This window comes from Thalassophryne amazonica, chromosome 6 (genome assembly GCF_902500255.1).
Source record: "Thalassophryne amazonica chromosome 6, fThaAma1.1, whole genome shotgun sequence".
NCBI lineage: Eukaryota > Metazoa > Chordata > Actinopteri > Batrachoidiformes > Batrachoididae > Thalassophryne > Thalassophryne amazonica.
The window spans coordinates 58,480,829-58,500,769 of NC_047108.1; the positions used below are offsets into that span (position 1 = coordinate 58,480,829).

The 19,941-nt window shown below is 41.9% G+C and overlaps 1 long non-coding RNA gene across 1 annotated transcript; it reads right to left on the reverse strand.

Annotated features, from left to right (window-relative positions):
* Positions 1–1,481: 1,481 nt before the first annotated feature.
* On the reverse strand, positions 1,482–19,665 carry LOC117512223. The gene is made up of 3 exons (XR_004561252.1): positions 18,649–19,665; positions 5,706–5,708; positions 1,482–1,491 (listed from the first exon to the last, which is right to left on the reverse strand). It is a non-coding gene; the product is annotated as an uncharacterized LOC117512223 (long non-coding RNA).
* Positions 19,666–19,941: the final 276 nt, after the last annotated feature.

Genomic DNA, 19,941 nt, shown 5'->3' on the forward strand with positions numbered 1-19,941 from the left:
TTGCACTGCTGAGAGCGCGTCGTGTTTTCACCTCACCAGAACCGTGCTCTGCTTATTTTATGCTTGGTCCTTCAAACGCTGGGTCGGTGCTCCGACCGCATCCGAAACATAACAGTCGTGGTGAAGCAGCACTCGTTTGGTTGTTCTCTCTACTGAACAACTCAAATCATATCAAAATATTACAGTATATCAAAAGTTCAATCATATATACAGTATATATATATATATATATATATATATATACATATACACAAGGTGTGTGAGAAAAGTAATGGACCTTATTATTTTTTTCAAAATCCATATGGATTTGAATCATGTGTGATTACATCAGACATGCTTGAACCCTCGTGGGCATGCAAGAGTTTTTTCACGCCTGTCGGTTACGTCATTCGCCTGTGGGCAGTCTTTGAGTGAGGAGTGGCCCACCCTCTCGTCGATTTTTTCATTGTTTAGGAATGGCTCAGAGACTGCTGCTTTGTTTGATCAAACTTTTTTCAAAACCTGTAAGGCACAACTGAGTGGACACCATTTGATAAATTCAGCTGGTTTTCGGTGAAAATTTTAATGGCTGATGAGAGATTTTGGAGTTTTACTGTCGCCGTAAGGACGGCCCACGGCGCCTGACGGTGATCTGCACTCCGAGGCGGCGTCGTCTTGCTGTTTCAAGCTGAAAACTTCCTAATTTCAGGCTCTGTGGACCCAAGACGTCGTGAGATAACAGAGAACTTTCAGAAGAATTCGGGATCAGGAGTTTATCCAGACATTCCACTGTTAAAGGAGATTTTGTAATGAAAGAACGTTCGGGCAGATTCGCATGTCGGGCCGGACCCGACCGCGGGGGGTCGCCACAGGAAAAACACCTCCGTTGGAAACCTTAACGGACAAGTTGGAACATACCCAGCTGTTAAACAATTTCTCAGATACTCACTTGTTGAAAGCCATCAAAAGCCGCCTGAATTTTACAAATGGTTTTCAACACGGAGGTGTTTTTCATGTCGCGGCGCAGACGGATTTGCCACGTTGTCACGGATCCGACTCGGCAAATTTGTCCGCACGTTCTTTCATTACAAAATCTCCTTTAACAGTGGAATGTCCAGGTAAACTCCTGATGCCGGCTTCTTCTGAAACTTCTCTGTTCTCTGACGACGTCCTGGATGAACAGAGCTTTAAATTAGGATGTTTTCAGCTCGAAATAGCCAGACGGATGCCAACTCCGACTGCGCCGCGCCGATCCGCTTTCTGGGCTGTGCTTAAAGCGAAAGAAACTCCACAATCTCTCATCACTCGTTAAACTTTACACCGAAAACCAGCTGAATTTCTCGAATAGTGTCCACACGGATATCCCTCACCGGTCCTGAAAAAATTTGATAAAGCAACGCGTGCCGTCTCCCTGCAGCTTCTCAGACAAAGAGATTCTGACGGGAGGGGGAGTCCACACCTCACTCAAAGCCTGCCCACAGGCAAATGACGTCACCGACAGGCATGACAAAACTCACGCATGCGCACGAGGGTTGCCTGACGTAAAAACATATGAATCAAATCCATTTATTTTTTGAAAAAAATAAAAAGGACCGCTTTTTATATCACAGACCTCGTATATATATATATATATATATATATATATATATATATATATATATATATATATATATATATATATATATATATATATATATATATATATATATATGTGTGTGTGTGTGTATGTATATAATATTACACACAGCTATAGTATATGAAGATGTCATTTCCTCCAGTTATCCGTAACCCCATATGGTTGAAATGATATTCATACAGTACATAAGTCCCTACAGCTGCTCCCAGGGTTGCCACAGCATATCCGTGGTGCATCTGCATGTTGATTTGGCATGTGTTTTACACTGGATGCCCTTCCTTTTGTAAAAAAACAAAAAACAACAAAAAAAAAAAGCAAAATGAAAACAAAAGTCTGGAAGTCAATATGCAGCTCTTTCTATATATATGTCACATATATATATGTGACATATATGTTACATACGACTTCATTCATTACTTAAATTACACTCAACAAAAATATAAGATCTAAAACTTTTTCCACATACACAATATCACCATTTCCCTCAAATATTGTTCACAAACCAGTCTAAATCTGTGATAGTAAGCACTTCTCCTTTGCTGAGATAATCCATCCCACCTCACAGGTGTGCCATATCAAGATGCTGATTAGACACCATGATTAGTGCACAGGTCTGCCTTAGACTGTTACTTTTATAGCTGTTTTTTTTTTTTACCTGTTTAATACTTCTGTTAGTTTTTCAGTGTAACTGCTATGAATTTTAGGTCAGTATTTTATTCCTGTGTAAATCTTAGGAGTGGCTAGCATTTTCGCTAGCGGTTAGCTTGTGTTAACTAGTTCGATCCCCCCCCCCCCCCTTTTCTTTAATACTTCTGTTAGTTTTTAGTGTAACTGTTGTGAATTTTAGCTGAGTAATTTACTCTTGTGTTAATCTTAGGAGTGGTTTACTCAGAGGAGGTTTTTGTTTTTTTTAACTGTTCCTACAAGTCTTATGCCACGTTCACACCGAGCGCGACGCGAGTGACAGGTTAGAAGGAGGCGTTGTGGTGCCAAGCCACGCAGCACGACGCGATGGATGCGAATGAAGTGATGCAAGTGAAGCAATTTTGAACGTTTGGCGCGTTTGTGGCACGATAGGCGGTTGCGTCACGTTGCGTTGCCCTCCTCCCCAAGTTGAAAAATCTGAACTTTTTCGTCTTGTCGCACCGCGATGACCAATCAGGGACTGGACATGTAGTGACGTGGAGATGTCTGGAGTGTGACTGAGTTGGATGTGAACATGTCCTGTCTCTGGTAGCCAGCCTGTGAGCAGGACTTATTTCACAATTATGACAGAGTTTGGGGGAAGAGCGAGTTGCAGCCCCGCAGCAGGGGCAGTGGAGTTTTTTTTTTCTTTCACGTGCACGTGCGAGCGAATCATCCGTGAAGATTATCTTATTTATTAACTACACAGATGTATAATAAAACAAATGGTGACTGGTTTATAAACATAATTATGACAAAGTTTTTGGGGGGAGAGCGAGCAGCAGTACCACAGCAGGGGCAGTGGAGATTTTTTTTATTGTTTACATGTATGCGCGTGAACGGGACAGGGGGTCCTCAAACTGGGTCCTGCAGAGGCGGAAGTACCGCTGAAAGCGGCCGTCATCCAGACGCAGCTCCTGCAGCAAATAATGATACTCCCCGAATTGGGAACATCTCATGACGTTTGTCAGCTTTCCACAACAACTCGCTCTGTGTGATCAAGGTCCGTCATGTTAACTTGACTGACAACTGGAGCCGGTGAGCACTGGGGTGAATTTTCGCAGCGAAAGCAGAGTGACACACCGGGCGATGGTGGCACGTCTGTCGCCATGCGTCGTGCCCGGTGTGAACGCGGCATAAGACTTGTAGGAACAGTTAAAAAAAAACCTCCTCCGAATTTATGGCGTCTGGTCACGCCTGGTGTGAACGCGGCATAATACTACTACTACTTTTTCAGTGTAACTGCTGTGAATTTTAATTAATTTATTTATGTCTGTGTGAATCCTGTGTGAGCCTTAGGAGTGGTTAGCTTATCCATTATTGGTTAGCTTGTGCTTGCTTGGCTATACTCTTGAATTTCCTAGTGTATAAAGTACAGTACTTTACACCCTTCGTAAATCCTTCGTGATGTTGTAAGATAGGATGGCTCTCTGAGAGAGCCGTGTCCATAAGTTAGAACAGCTTCTTAGCTCAGTGGAGTTAGATGTTACAGGCACTCCAGGTGAGGTTAGTGCTGGGCCGGTAGCATGCCCATTAGCATTAGCCTAGAAATGCCGGCTGTGGAGGAAAGCTTTTGGACTGTGGCTAGGCAGACGAAGCCCCGTAGGGCTTGGTGCCCGGTTGTGGTACCTCGATCACACACTGTGAATTGGTTCTCCCCCTTGGATTTGCCTGATGTGAATTCTCTGAGCCCACGAGTGATTTCCACTCCTGACGCCAGACTTTAGTGATAGGGAATTCTATCACCCGCAAAGTCAGGTTACAGACGCAGGCTGACATTAAATGTATTCCTGGGGCCAGAGCTCCCAACATTGCATCCCATCTTAGGGTGCTGACGCTGCAGAAGGGAAGACAGACTATGGAACAGGACATGAGACATAGTCACATAGTTATTCACGTCGGCACCAATGATGTCAGGATGAAGCACTCAGAGGTCACAAAAATGGACATAGAGAGGACTTGTGACCTTGCCAGAAAGATGTGTGGGCATCTATTAATAATCTCTGCGCCAATTAATAATGTTCTGCGCCAGGTTTTATTTTTATTTCAGCTCTTTTCTTCACCCAGTCACTGCAGTCCACTCCATTTCGAGAAAGACAATTCCAATAACGGGTACACACAATGGATGGTTTGCATCATTATGTACATCCATCCATCCATTTTCTTCCGCTTTATCCGGAGTCGTGTCGCGGGGGCAGCAGCTCAAGCAAAGCCGCCCAGACCTCCCGATCCACACACACCTCCCCCAGCTCCTCCAGGGGAACCCCAAGGTGTTCCCAAGCCAGCCGAGAGATGCAGTCCCTCCAGCGTGTCCTGGATCTTCCCCGGGGCCTCCTCCCAATGGGACGTGCCCGGAACACCTCTCCAGCGAGGCGTCCAGGGGCATCCAGAAAAGATGCCCAAGCCACCTCAACTGACTCCTTTCGATGTGGAGGAGCAGCGGCTCGACTCCGAGCTCCTCACCTTATCTCTAAGGGAGCGCCCAGCCACCCTGCGAAGGAAACTCATCTCGGCCACTTGTACTCGCGATCTCGTTCTTTCGGTCATGAGCCAAATCTCATGACCATAGGTGAGGATCGGAACGTAGATCGATCGGTAAATCGAGAGCTTTGCCCCCCTACTCAGTTCTCTCTTCACCACGACGGTCCGATACAGCGACCGCATCACTGCAGATGCTGCACCGATCCGTCTATCGATCTCACGCTCCATCTGTCCCTCGCTCGTGAACAAGACCCCGAGATACTTAAACTCCTCCACTTGAGGCAAGGACACTCCACCGACCTGAAGAGGGCAAAGCACCTTTTTCCGGTCGAGAACCATGGCCTCGGATTTGGAGGTGCTGATGTTCATCCCGGACGCTTCACACTCGGCTGCAAACCGCCCCAGTGCACGCTGAAGGTCCTGATTTGACGAAGCCAACAGAACCACATCATCCGCAAAGAGCAGGAAGGAATACTTTGAGGATCTCCTCAATCCCATCGTCACGTCTTCCGAAGAGGAAGCAGAGACTCCGGACTCAGAAGCGGACTCATCCATTACCCAGGCCGAAGTCACCGAGGTGGTTAGAAAGCTCCTCGGGGGCAAGGCTCCTGGGGTGGATGAAATCCGTCCTGAGTACCTTAAGTCTCTGGATGTTGTGGGACTGTCTTGGCTGACACGCCTCTGCAACATCGCGTGGCGATCGGGGACAGTGCCTCTGGATTGGCAGACCAGGGTGGTGGTCCCTCTGTTTAAGAAGGGGGACCGGAGGGTGTGTTCCAACTATAGGGGGATCACACTCCTCAGCCTCCCCGGTAAGGTCTATTCCAGAGTACTGGAGAGGAGAATTCGACCGATGGTCAAACCTCAGATTCAGGAGGAGCAGTGTGGTTTTCGTCCTGGTCGCGGTACACTGGACCAGCTCTACACGCTCCATCGGGTGCTCGAGGGTTCATGGGAGTTCGCCCAACCAGTCCACATGTGTTTTGTGGATCTGGAGAAGGCGTTCGACTGTGTCCCTCTGGGCACCCTGTGGGGAGTGCTCTGGGAGTACGGGGTCCGTGGTCCTTTGCTAAGGGCTATCCGGTTCCTGTACGACCGCAGCAGGAGCTTGGTTCGCATTACCGGTAGTAAGTCATTATGTACAGCAATTTTTAATTTGTGAATTCCCAAAACATTATCAGTATTTTACTACATACAATGCATGAACAATGAATCAACTTCACAGACAAGAACAGCAAAAAGAAACAAGAAATACACAAAATCGGGTCGTGATTTGACCACAAAGACACACTCATTGGTTAAGAGACTGAATGTTTAAAATGATTTTTATATGGATTACTGATTATGCCATCAACAGCAAAGCCATGGCACAACACATGTTAAAAAGAGAAGCTTCTGGTATAAGTACTGACATCTGAAAATTTTACTGCACGGTATAGTCTTTTCTTGGGACGCTGCTGAGATCAGCTGTTTTCTTCTCTAATGACAATGCCAATAGCATTTCTTGTATATTTGTCTGTGAATTGTTCTGTAATTTATGTTTGTAGCATGGCCCAAGCAGAGGGTCACCCCTTTGAGTCTGGTCTGCTTGAGGTTTCTTCCTCAGAGGGAGTTTTTCCTTACCACTGTTGCTCTGTGGGTTGGTAAGGTTAGACCTTACCTGTGTGAAGTGCTTTGAGGCAACTCTGTTGTGATTTGGCGCTATATAAATGAAAATAAACTGAAACTGAAATGACAAAAAAGTTCATAAGAGCTTAGTCTGCTGGACGTTCTTAAAAACAAGATTGTAATTAAATAAATTCAAAATGTGAGTTGACATGGTTGGACATGAAATTTCCATGGTGCTACAGCGTATCACCCGCAAAGTCAGGTTACAGTCGCTGGCTGACATTAAATGTATTCCTAGGGCCAGAGCTCCCAACACTGCATCCCATCTTAGGGTGCTGACGCTGCAGAAGGGAAGACAGACTAAGGAACAGGACATGAGATATAGTCACATAGTTATTCACATCGGCACCAATGATGTCACGATGAAGCACTCAGAGGTCAGAAAAATGGACATAGACAGGACTTGTGACCTTGCCAGAAAGATGTGTTGGCATCTATTAATAATCTCTGGTCCCCTCCCCTCCCAGGGCACTGATGAGGCGTTTAGCTGGCTGACATCATTAAATAGGTGGCTAGCACAATTGTGTAGACAGCAAGGCTTTAGCTGACTCCATTCTGAATCTGTGTTATGTGGTTGGCTACTGGTGGTTGGCTCTCACTGCGGTATTGTATCACTTCCTGTTCCGGAGCACAGCGGTGTTTTTCTATATCTGTTAGCTGTTTAATCTGCGCAGTTAGATTGATCTAGTTATCTAGATTACGATTTGTTTCCCAGTGTAATCTTTACGTGCCTTAACTAAAGCACTCCTTCTGCTGAATCACCTCTAAATTATTTACACATTATTCACTTTGCGTGTTTTTAGGAATCCGCTAGCTTAGCGTAGCTACTAGCTCTTAGCCGATTTAGCATGGCGGCTTCTCCTGTCTCTCCCGCACGTTTCTGCTCTGGGTGTGAAATGTTTAGTTATTCCTCGGCCTCCTTTAGCAGTAACGGTACTTGTAATAAGTGTAGCTTATTCGTAGCTTTGGAGGCCAGGTTGGGCGAATTGGAGACTCGGCTCCGCACCGTGGAAAATTCTACAGCTAGCCAGGCCCCTGTAGTCGGTGCGGACCAAGGTAGCTTAGCCGCCGTTAGTTACCCCCTGGCAGATCCCGAGCAGGCCGACTGGGTGACTGTGAGGAGGAAGCGTAGCCCTAAACAGAAGCCCTGTGTACACCGCCAACCTGTTCACATCTCTAACCGTTTTTCCCCACTCGACGACACACCCGCCGAGGATCAAACTCTGGTTATTGGCGACTCTGTTTTGAGAAATGTGAAGTTAGCGACACCAGCAACCATAGTCAATTGTCTTCCGGGGGCCAGAGCAGGCGACATTGAAGGAAATTTGAAACTGCTGGCTAAGGCTAAGCGTAAATTTGGTAAGATTGTAATTCACGTCGGCAGTAATGACACCCGGTTACGCCAATCGGAGGTCACTAAAATTAACATTAAATCGGTGTGTAACTTTGCAAAAACAATGTCGGACTCTGTAGTTTTCTCTGGGCCCCTCCCCAATCGGACCGGGAGTGACGTTTAGCCGTATGTTCTCCTTGAATTGCTGGCTGTCTGAGTGGTGTCCAAAAAATGAGGTGGGCTTCATAGATAATTGGCAAAGCTTCTGGGGAAAACCTGGTCTTGTTAGGAGAGACGGCATCCATCCCACTTTGGATGGAGCAGCTCTCATTTCTAGAAATCTGGCCAGTTTTCTTAAATCCTCCAAACCGTGACTATCCAGGGTTGGGACCAGGAAGCAGAGTTGTAGTCTTACACACCTCTCTGCAGCTTCTCTCCCCCTGCCATCCCCTCATTACCCCATCCCCGTAGAGATGGTGCCTGCTCCCAGACCACCAATAACCAGCAAAAATCTATTTAAGCATAAAAATTCAAAAAGAAAAAATAATATAGCACCTTCAACTGCACCACAGACTAAAACAGTTAAATGTGGTCTACTAAACATTAGGTCTCTCTCTTCTAAGTCCCTGTTGGTAAATGATATAATAATTGATCAACATATTGATTTATTCTGCCTAACAGAAACCTGGTTACAACAGGATGAATATGTTAGTTTAAATGAGTCAACACCCCCGAGTCACACTAACTGTCAGAATGCTCGTAGCACGAGCCGGGGCGGAGGATTAGCAGCAATCTTCCATTCCAGCTTATTAATTAATCAAAAACCCAGACAGAGCTTTAATTCATTTGAAAGCTTGTCTCTTAGTCTTGTCCATCCAAATTGGAAGTCCCAAAAACCAGTTTTATTTGTTATTATCTATCGTCCACCTGGTCTTTACTGTGAGTTTCTCTGTGAATTTTCAGACCTTTTGTCTGACTTAGTGCTTAGCTCAGATAAGATAATTATAGTGGGCGATTTTAACATCCACACAGATGCTGAGAATGACAGCCTCAACACTGCATTTAATCTATTATTAGACTCTATTGGCTTTGCTCAAAAAGTAAATGAGTCCACCCACCACTTTAATCATATCTTAGATCTTGTTCTGACTTATGGTATGGAAATAGAAGACTTAACAGTATTCCCTGAAAACTCCCTTCTGTCTGATCATTTCTTAATAACATTTACATTTACTCTGATGGACTACCCAGCAGTGGGGAATAAGTTTCATTACACTAGAAGTCTTTCAGAAAGCGCTGTAACTAGGTTTAAGGATATGATTCCTTCTTTATGTTCTCTAATGCCATATACCAACACAGTGCAGAGTAGCTACCTAAACTCTGTAAGGGAGATAGAGTATCTCGTCAATAGTTTTACATCCTCATTGAAGACAACTTTGGATGCTGTAGCTCCTCTGAAAAAGAGAGCTTTAAATCAGAAGTGTCTGACTCCGTGGTATAACTCACAAACTCGTAGCTTAAAGCAGATAACCCGTAAGTTGGAGAGGAAATGGCGTCTCACTAATTTAGAAGATCTTCACTTAGCCTGGAAAAAGGACCAATTTTATTCACTTTATACATGCTTCCCTTAGGCAGTATTATTAGACGGTATTGCTTAAATTTTCATTGTTACGCAGATGATACCCAGCTTTATCTATCCATGAAGCCAGAGGACACACACCAATTAGCTAAACTGCAGGATTGTCTTACAGACATAAAGACATGGATGACCTCTAATTTCCTGCTTTTAAACTCAGATAAAACTGAAGTTATTGTACTTGGCCCCACAAATCTTAGAAACATGGTGTCTAACCAGATCCTTACTCTGGATGGCATTACCCTGACCTCTAGTAATACTGTGAGAAATCTTGGAGTCATTTTTGATCAGGATATGTCATTCAAAGCGCATATTAAACAAATATGTAGGACTGCTTTTTTGCATTTACGCAATATCTCTAAAATCAGAAAGGTCTTGTCTCAGAGTGATGCTGAAAAACTAATTCATGCATTTATTTCCTCTAGGCTGGACTATTGTAATTCATTATTATCAGGTTGTCCTAAAAGTTCCCTAAAAAGCCTTCAGTTAATTCAAAATGCTGCAGCTAGAGTACTGACGGGGACTAGAAGGAGAGAGCATATCTCACCCATATTGGCCTCTCTTCATTGGCTTCCTGTTAATTCTAGAATAGAATTTAAAATTCTTCTTCTTACTTATAAGGTTTTGAATAATCAGGTCCCATCTTATCTTAGGGACCTCGTAGTACCATATCACCCCAATAGAGCGCTTCGCTCTCAGACTGCAGGCTTACTTGTAGTTCCTAGGGTTTGTAAGAGTAGAATGGGAGGCAGAGCCTTCAGCTTTCAGGCTCCTCTCCTGTGGAACCAGCTCCCAATTCAGATCAGGGAGTCAGACACCCTCTCTACTTTTAAGATTAGGCTTAAAACTTTCCTTTTTGCTAAAGCTTATAGTTAGGGCTGGATCAGGTGACCCTGAACCATCCCTTAGTTATGCTGCTATAGACATAGACTGCTGGGGGGTTCCCATGATGCACTGTTTCTTTCTCTTTTTGCTCTGTATGCACCACTCTGCATTTAATCATTAGTGATCGATCTCTGCTCCCCTCCACAGCATGTCTTTTTCCTGGTTCTCTCCCTCAGCCCCAACCAGTCCCAGCAGAGGACTGCCCCTCCCTGGGCCTGGTTCTGCTGGAGGTTTCTTCCTGTTAAAAGGGAGTTTTTCCTTCCCACTGTAGCCAAGTGCTTGCTCACAAGGGGTCGTTTTGACCGTTGGGGTTTTACATAATTATTGTATGGCCTTGCCTTACAATATAAAGCGCCTTGGGGCAACTGTTTGTTGTGATTTGGCGCTATATAAAAAAAATTGATTGATTGATTGATTGATAACCTTTATTGATAACTGGCTTGCTGATGCCGGACGGCCTCCACCCTACTGGGGAAGGCGCCACCATCTTGTCTGCGAACATAGATAGAGCTCTACAGGGAGGGTAACATTAGGAATTTACAGCAAGCCACGGAGCAGGTGATTAGAGACCCTGCAAGGCTTATGACATATGTGGATGTGGAATCCATTAGCTTAGCAGGGAAATTAGTGCAGAAAATCAACTATGTCAACCCCACTGAGGTCCTTAGTCTGGGTCTCATTAACATAAGATCACTATCCTCAAAATCATTGTTTTTTTTATTACTTTATTTTTATTGGTTTTTAACAGTGCAAAAAAGGAAAAAACAACACAACAAACAAAGAACAAATGGTTACACACATACCTGGGCGACACTATATCTTCAATTTTGCATTATATATTGTCCATTTTTTCCATTGTTTTTCCACTTTCACTTCTTGTAGTCTCAATCTATGTTATCTTTTCCATTAAATAAATGTCTTTTATCGTTGATGTCCATTGGTCTTTTGTTGGCACAGATGTTGTGCCCCATGTCCTTGTTATACATTTTTTGGCTGCTAATGACATCATTTTAAACAAATGTACATCATTATGTGAAATGGTGTCTTCTGGAAAATTATACAGATAAATCAGTTCAGGTGCTAAGGGAACTGTATATCCCAACACTTCGCAAAGTACATTGCAAACCATTTCCCAAAACATAACAATAGTTGGACATTTCCACAAAATATGAGCATGGTCTACATTTATTCCTCCACATTCCCGCCAACGTGTTTGTTGTATTTTTAACTGTTTAGTTTTAAGTTTGGGTGTAATAAAAAAACAGATCAGGTTCTTCCATTCGAGAGCTGGTAGTAGTATGATGATGCCTCCACATATTTAACCAGTCTTGATCATCAATTTTTATGTGGAGCTCTTTCTCCCAATTACCTTTAATTTTTTCAGTTGTGTTTTTATCATGCTCAATTAGAGCTTTATAAATTGTTATTATTTTGATGTTACTATCTTTATAGGCTTTAGTTATTGTTTGAATTATACCACTCTCTCCTGTGGAAGAGTTCCCCTGTATTTCACTTTTGTAATAATCCCTCATTTGTAGATAGCGGAAGAAGTCATGCTTTCCAAGGTGATATTGTTCCTTTAATTTTTCAAAACTCCCCAGCTGCCCATTTTCCTCCAGTACACACCAAGCTGTCATCCCTCTAATTGTCCAGTAGTTATAATTTTGGTCATATTTTGCTGTCTTAAAATTACTGTCATATGCCACCCATTTCAGCTTTAATTCACTTTTTCCAGTCTTGTACATTTTGAGTATTTTAAACCATAGTGTCAAGGTATGATTTAGTATAGGGTCTTTTAAGTTTTCATATTCATCTTTATCTCCATCCAAATTTTGTATGGGTTCCTCTAAAGTACCACTCTCAATTTCTTTCCATTTTGCATTATAATAGGGATTACACCAGCAGTATAGATATCTCAACTGGCATGCGTAATAATATTCTTTTAACTTGGGTAGCGACATTCCCCCTTTTTCTTTGGGCAGCTGGAGAATTCCAGATCTCACTCTAGGTCTCTTATTATCCCAAATAAACCTTGAAATCATCCTATCCCATGTCACAAATTGTGTGTTGGTGAGCCCTAGTGGCAATGCTTGAAATAAAAATAAAAACCTGGGCAAAATGTTCATTTTTACAATTCCAATTCTAGAGCTGAAATCCAGAGGTAATGTAGACCACCTTTCAATATCATTCTGTATTCTCTCCTGTACCTGTGAAAAGTTTTTGGTATTGATATCTGAAAAATCTGACGTTATTTCAACCCCTAGATATTTAATAGATTGCATTCCCCATTTAAATTTAAATGTTTTTTTAATGTATGTGCTTGGAGTAAAATTGAATTTTAAAACTTGTGTTTTAGAAATATTTATTTTATAACCAGACAGGTGTTCAAATTGTTTTAACAGTGCCATTAGTTTAGGGAGGGACTTCTCTGGTTGTTCTAGATAAGCAATCACGTCGTCTGCGAAAAGTCAGATTTTATGTTCAGCACCGTTTAATATGGCTCCCTTTATTTTGGTATTTTGTCTTACCGCTTGTGCCAAGGGCTCAATAAAAAGAGCAAACAAGGATGGGGAGAGGCAGCATCCCTGTCTGGTTGATCTTTACAATTTAATTTCCCCAGTTAAATTTCCATTTATTTTAATTCTGGCTGTTGGTTGCGAATAAAGTGTTTTAATGATTTTTATAGATTTAGAGTTAAATCCCATTCTCTCCAGCGCCAAATATAAAAATTTCCAGTTTACGGAGTCAAATGCTTTTTCAGCATCAATACTCAGAAGAACTGTACTTATTTTTTCCCTTTGCGCTCTCTCTGTTATATGTAATGTCCTCCTAATGTTATCATGTGTCATGACGTCCTTGTACAAATCCTGTCTGGTCTTCATCGATCAAGTCTGATAAAAATGTATTTAGTCTTTTGGATATTATTGATGTATAAATTTTATAGTCTATGTTTAATACCGAGATGGGCCTATATCTTGCACAGTCTTGTTTGTTCTTGCCTGGTTTTGGGATAATTGATATTATTGCTTCAGACCAAGAAGCTGGCATTTTATTTTCTTTTAAAGTCCAATTGAAGGAGTTATGTCTGGGTCGCTCACCTGGCTTCAGCTTGAATGGAGGGGTTCTGTGAGTGCGTTGTATCTGAAGTTCCACTCCTTCGGGTATTTCCAATTCTCTTTTGATTAATTGGATCAAATACGCAGCAATGGAATCCCCCTCACTGTTCTCTGGCAGGTTAAAGATTCAAATATTGCACCTTCTTGATCTGGCCTCAAGATCTGTTATCTTTTCCTGCATCAATCCAGTTTGTTTCTGTAGTTTACGCAGCAAGTCGTCCGCGTCTGTATTCCGTTCCTCCAGCGCTGCGATGCGTGCTTGTGCCTCGGTCAAACCCGCTTTCTGATCTTCCAATGCCTTTTTGTTTTCTTGAAGTTTTCGATCCATATCTTGTCTAAGAGATGGTATTTCTTGCTTTAGCTCGTCTTTCGCCGCAGTGAATTCTGCTCGGACCTTCATGCCAAGATCTTGAATGTCATTGCTAAGCTTTGCTAGTCCTTCTAGCATTAGCTTTGACACGGTTTGGCTTCGCTCTTCACTTAGCTTTGCTTCGCTAGCCTCGCTAGCCACATCTTTGACGGCTTCATAATCGCTCGTCTTGTTCAGCAGTAGACATATCAGAATTGTCCTTCCTTATTTTTCGGCCCTTACGTTTGCTACCTTCACTCATCCTTTTTTATTTTGGATTTGTTTCTAGCTATGTGGAGTTTTAGTTAACCGGCTTCAGGGGCTCGCAACTACATATCTTACTCCGTCGCCATTTTCCAGGAAGTCCCTCAAAATCATTGTTGATTAATGATCTAATTATTGATCATCACATAGATATGATTGGGTTATGTGAAACCTGGCTTAAACCTACAGCTGTCCTCCCCTTAAATGAGGCCTGCACACCAACATATACATTTAGTCATGTCCCTTGTGATGTGAAGCAAGGCGGGGGTGTTGCTCTTATATATAAATCTAGGTTTAGCATATTAACTGTGGAGGGTCACAAATATAACTCGTTTGAGCATCTGATTCTCTGCTCTGCTCAGGATATTACGCATTGCCAAGGTCAGAAGAATAAAAATCAGCCGTATTACTTTGTCACTGTACTGTATATAGGCCTCCTGGCCCATACCTTGGTTCAGTGATTACCTGCGTGACCTCAAGCACAAGGCTCGAGGTCTAGAACAGAAATGGCATAGTTCAAAATTAGAAGTATTCCACCTTGTATGGCGTGATAGTATCTTAGACTATAAGCATGCATTACTGGCTACAAAGCGGACAAGCATAATTCAAAGTTCTTGTTTGGCATGGTAGTAACACTTATTCATGGACAACCACCTGTAGTTCACTCTCCTTTTACAGCACAAGATTTCCTGGATTACTTTGAGAAGAAAATAGAAGACATTAGGTTAAACATATCCCAGCATGCCTTAACCCAGCCACTACACCCTACTATTGAGGTGGGCACCATTACTGAGGTATTACCCAGATTTACAGAATTTGAGAGTATCTCTCTTAGCATGCTGACAAAACTTGTAACGTCAACAAAAAGCGCAACCTTTCTATTTGATCAAAACTGTTTAAGGACCTGTGGACCACTCTTGGGCCAACTGTGCTGGAAATTATTAATCTTTCTTTAACTTTCAGCTCTGTTCCTAAAGGTTTCAAATCTGCAGTGATTTTACCACATTGTGGTGCTTACCTTTCATAGTTATACATGCCGGTAACTGCTGGTAATTTCATTCACATAAAATCCTTAGAAGATTGCCTTGCATCAGTGAGAAGTTGGATGTCTAGAAACTTCCTACTTTTAAAAACTCTGATAAGACTGAAATGATAGTTCTTGGTACAGTGAGACATCAGCATCAATTTGACCAGTTAACGCTTAGCCTCGGCTCTTGTGTCATACATCACACTGACAAAGTGAGGAACCTTGGGGTAATATTTGATCCTTCATTGTCCTTTGACCTCCACATTAGAAATATTACTAGGACTGCTTTCTTCCACCTGCGAAATATAGCAAAGATTCATCCCATCCTGTCTATGGCTGATGCTGAGATCCTGATTCATGTGTTTTTCTCTTCTAGATTGGACTACTGCAATGTTCTATTTTCTGGTTTACCGCAGTCCAGCATTAGGGCTCTCCAATTGGCTCAAAATGCTGCAGCCAGACTTTTAGCACAAAGCAGAACGTTCGACTACATTACACCCATTTTGGCATCTCTTCACTGGCTTCCTGTCCCAGTGAGATCAGATTTTAAGGTTCTGCTGCTAGTCTATAAAATTTTTCATGGACTGGCACCTCCCTACCTAGCTGACCTAATTAAACCTTACATACCGGTCCGGGCTTTGCGTTCTCAGGGTGCAGGACTACTTTGTGTCCCTAGGGTGAATAAGAAGTATGCGGGTCATAAAGCTTTCTCTTATCATGCCCCTGTTCTGTGGAATGATCTCCCTGCATCAATAAAACAGTCAGATTCTGTGGAGACTTTCAAGTCCAGACTTAAGACGCACTTATTTTCCCTTTCATATGGCTAGCATACTGGCATAGTATAATTCTACGCTTTTTACTCTTTAAATTCATTTTATTAGGAAATGGAGTGTGCCGCGGCCTCAACTTTACCTAAATTCTGGGTCTTTTACTGAAGCTTAGGGCTAGTGGCCGCCAATCACCTTAGTATTTCTTCTGTTTTTCTTGTTGTTTAATGCTGACAAATTATACGATATTTTTTGTCTCTCTGATGCCTGATTGTTTTTTTCTCTCTGTTTAAGGTGCAGCTCCATTCAGAGATGGGTGTGGTATTTGTGCTGGAGACCCTCCTGTCCTGTGCACCAACAGCATTTCTTGTATATTCATTTTGTGAATTGTTTTGTAATTTATGTCTGTCGCATGGCCCAAGCAGAGGGTCAACCCTTTGAGTCTGGTCTGGTTGAGGTTTCTTCCTCAGAGATAGTTTTTCTTACCACTGCTGCTCTGGGCTGGGTTTAGCAAGGTTAGACCTTCCTTCTGTGAAGTGCCTTGAGGCAACTCTGTTGTGATTTGGCACTATACAATTGAAAATAAATTGAAACTGATAGTGCACAAACATTTGTAGTTTTATGGATGTACTATTTAAAGATTCGCTGTACAGTAGTTTGTGTTCTTTAACAGGATGTCCCTAATGGCCCCTTCACACATTCACACACAACACGAAGTTGGGCAGAAACTGGCAATTATTTATTACTTTCATTCCCTTATATTATTTATGTTTGTGTTATTTATATATGTATTATTCATTGTTTTATTTTACTTACGTATTTGTTATATAAATATGTATTTATTTATCATATTATTCATTTTTCCTCCCTCTCTCTGTTAATGTATTAATTAAACATGTCGTGTTCACTCAGTTCCAGCTGACAGGGAGTCACTGGCCTGGCGCGCCCCCTTGTCCAGAGCCCGATGAGCAAAGGGATCACACATGAATAATGAGTTCACGCCTTTCCCCTTATTGTATATACAACCCCTGGCAAAAATTACGGAATAACCGGCCTCGGAGGATGTTCATTCAGTTGTTTAATTTTGTAGAAAAAAAGCAGATCACAGACATGACACAAAACTAAAGTCATTTCAAATGGCAACTTTCTGGCTTTAAGAAACACTATAAGAAATCAAGAAAAAAAGATTGTGGCAGTCAGTAACGGTTACTTTTTTAGACCAAGCAGAGGAAAAAAATATGGACTCACTCAATTCTGAGGAATAAATTATGGAATCACCCTGTAAATTTTCATCCCCAAAACTAACACCTGCATCAAATCAGATCTGCTCATTGACACTGACCCTATGTCATGAAATTGACCCTATATGTCTTTTTGCAAGGAATGTTTTCACAGTTTTTGCTCTATGGCAAGATGCATTATCTTCTTGAAAAATGATTTCATCATCCTCAAACATCAGAAAAGTGTCCAAAATATCAAAGTAAACTTGTGCATTTATTGATGATGTAATGACAGCCATCTCCCCAGTGCCTTTACCTGACATGCCTGGTTAGGTTTAAAACTCCAGCTTTTGTTGGCTTCTGGTTTATTCTTCTCTACAAGAGTCAAGACAGAAGTCAGACTACCAGAGCAAGAATTTTAGCTGAGGAAGCTTCTGTGATTTGAAGCGAAACGTCCTCACGTCAACCCAGTCCAGTCGAAGATTCAAGCTTCTCTACAATAGTCCAAAATGATTTTCTGTGCTTCAAAATTCTTTTTTGTTTTTTTACCAAGGACAACTCTGATTTTCATTTTGGCTTATCTTTTTAGCACCTGCCACTTCCACAGGTGACACTCAACATGTCCAATGTTCTGTGCCAGGTTTTATTTTTATTTCAGCTCTTTTCTTCACCAAGCCACTGCAGTTCACTCCATTTCGAGAAAGACAATTCCAATAACGGGTACACACAAGGGATGGTTTGCATCATTATGTACAGCAATTTTTAATTTGTGAATTCCCAAAACATTATCAGTATTTTACTACATACAATGCATGAACAATGAATCAACTTCATAGACAAGAACAGCAAAAAGAAACAAGAAATACACAAAATCAGGTCGTGATTTGACCACAAAGACACACTCATTGGTTAAGAGACTGAATGTTTAAAATGATTTTTATATGGATTACTGATTATGCCATCAACAGCAAAGCCATGGCACAACACATGTTAAAAAGAGAAGCTTCTGGTATAAGTACTGAAGTCTGCAAATTTTACTGCACTGTATAGTCTTTTCTTGGGACGCTGCTGAGATCAGCTGCTTTCTTCTCTAATGACAATGCCAATAGCATTTCTTGTATATTTGTCCGTGAATTGTTCTGTGAATTGTTCTGTAATTTATGTTTGTAGCATGGCCCAAGCAGAGGGTCACCCCTTTGAGTCTGGTCTGCTTGAGGTTTCTTTCTCAGAGGGAGTTTTTCCTTACCGCCGTTGCTCTGGGGGTTGGTAAGGTTAGACCTTACCTGTGTGAAGCGCTTTGAGGCAACTCTGTTGTGATATGGCGCTATATAAATGAAAATAAATTGAAATTGAAATGACAAAAAAGTTCATAAGAGCTTAGTCTGCTGGATGTTCTTAAAAACAAGATTGTAATTAAATAAATTCAAAATGTGAGTTGACATGGTTGGACAGGAAATTTCCATGGTGCTACAGCGTATCAATGCTGTCCATGTCTACCCTTAAAATAAAATTGAAAACACCGTCATTGAAAATCAGCCAACAAAGGATAAAAGTTAACATGTTTGAGGGGATTTTTCAACCGAGGCCCGACTTGTCTTGTGACACAGGACAGCATCTTCCCTCTTCATAACTCTGGTGTCTAAGTCCATGGAAGTGTTGATGAGAGGCTCGTTCTTCAGTTTACAACAGGAACTATTCCCTCATCGACATTCAACTCGCATGGACTTCGTGGACACCGGTGCCATCAAACCGAAGAAAGCTAAAGTTAGCTGCTGCCTGTATAACCAGTTGTTTTAAAAAGACACATTTGACATTTTTGATATTTCCTTAAGATGCAGTTTACTGTGGTATTCGCTTGTTCCACTGTATAGCTGCTTAGCCTGTGATGTTGTTAACATTCCAACTAAATACTACACAATTTGCTATTGTTTTTGTCATGAGTGAAAGGCTGAACCAAAAATCATATAAAACTAAAACATTGAAAATTCCCATTGTTTCCTGTTAATGCTGACTTATATATATGACCAGAGCACAGAAAGGTCAAGGGACACCCTCAAGACACAATCTTATCACCATCACTTTGCAAACTAGTAGTATGTGGTTAAGAAGACAGGTATAAGCATGACAAAGACAGTGTGTATTATTGTGTAAAAGCCCTGATATTGTCCGAACATAAGGCTGTGGTTTCGAGGCACACCAAAGTACAACTGAGCTGAGCAACAATTGCATTTATGGTTTCACAAGTCAAACGTTCTGAATGTACTATGTAAATGATGTCTTCCAACCTGGCCTGCACAGGTTTTACTCTACAGATTACACAAAACAAAACAAACAACTAATTTTTTACATGTTCAACATTTTGAACAGCATTTAGAGACAAAAATAGAAGTACATCATTGGCAAAATCTGCTGGTGAGGGAGGAAAAAAGCACAGGTGGGGTGTGCATAAAGTGAATATGTGTGTTGGATTCATGGATATAGTGTGTGTAGTTACATGGATGTGCAAGTGTTAATGAGGTAGCAGAGAAACAGTGAGAGGGAAGAAAATCCATTGTGAATGAAAACCATCTATCTGTTCCATCAGCTGAATGTCTAACCTGCTTGTGCATGATTTAACATGCCCAACGACGCACGACACAACAAATGTTATATGCCTACAGATCACATATTCCTTCACGTATTCTGCAGTTAACCAATTGATAAAATGTTACAAATATAAAAGAATCAACTACAGGCAATGTCATCACGTTTTGATTTGTCCAATCAACACTATAAAACAAGCATAAGCAAACTATCAAGCCAAAAGCACGTAATTTTCTGCTTCTGGCAACAAGATTAAACTCTGTGGCCTTCATTCTGTGACCACGTAGCAGGGGCAGATCAGGGGACCAAAAAA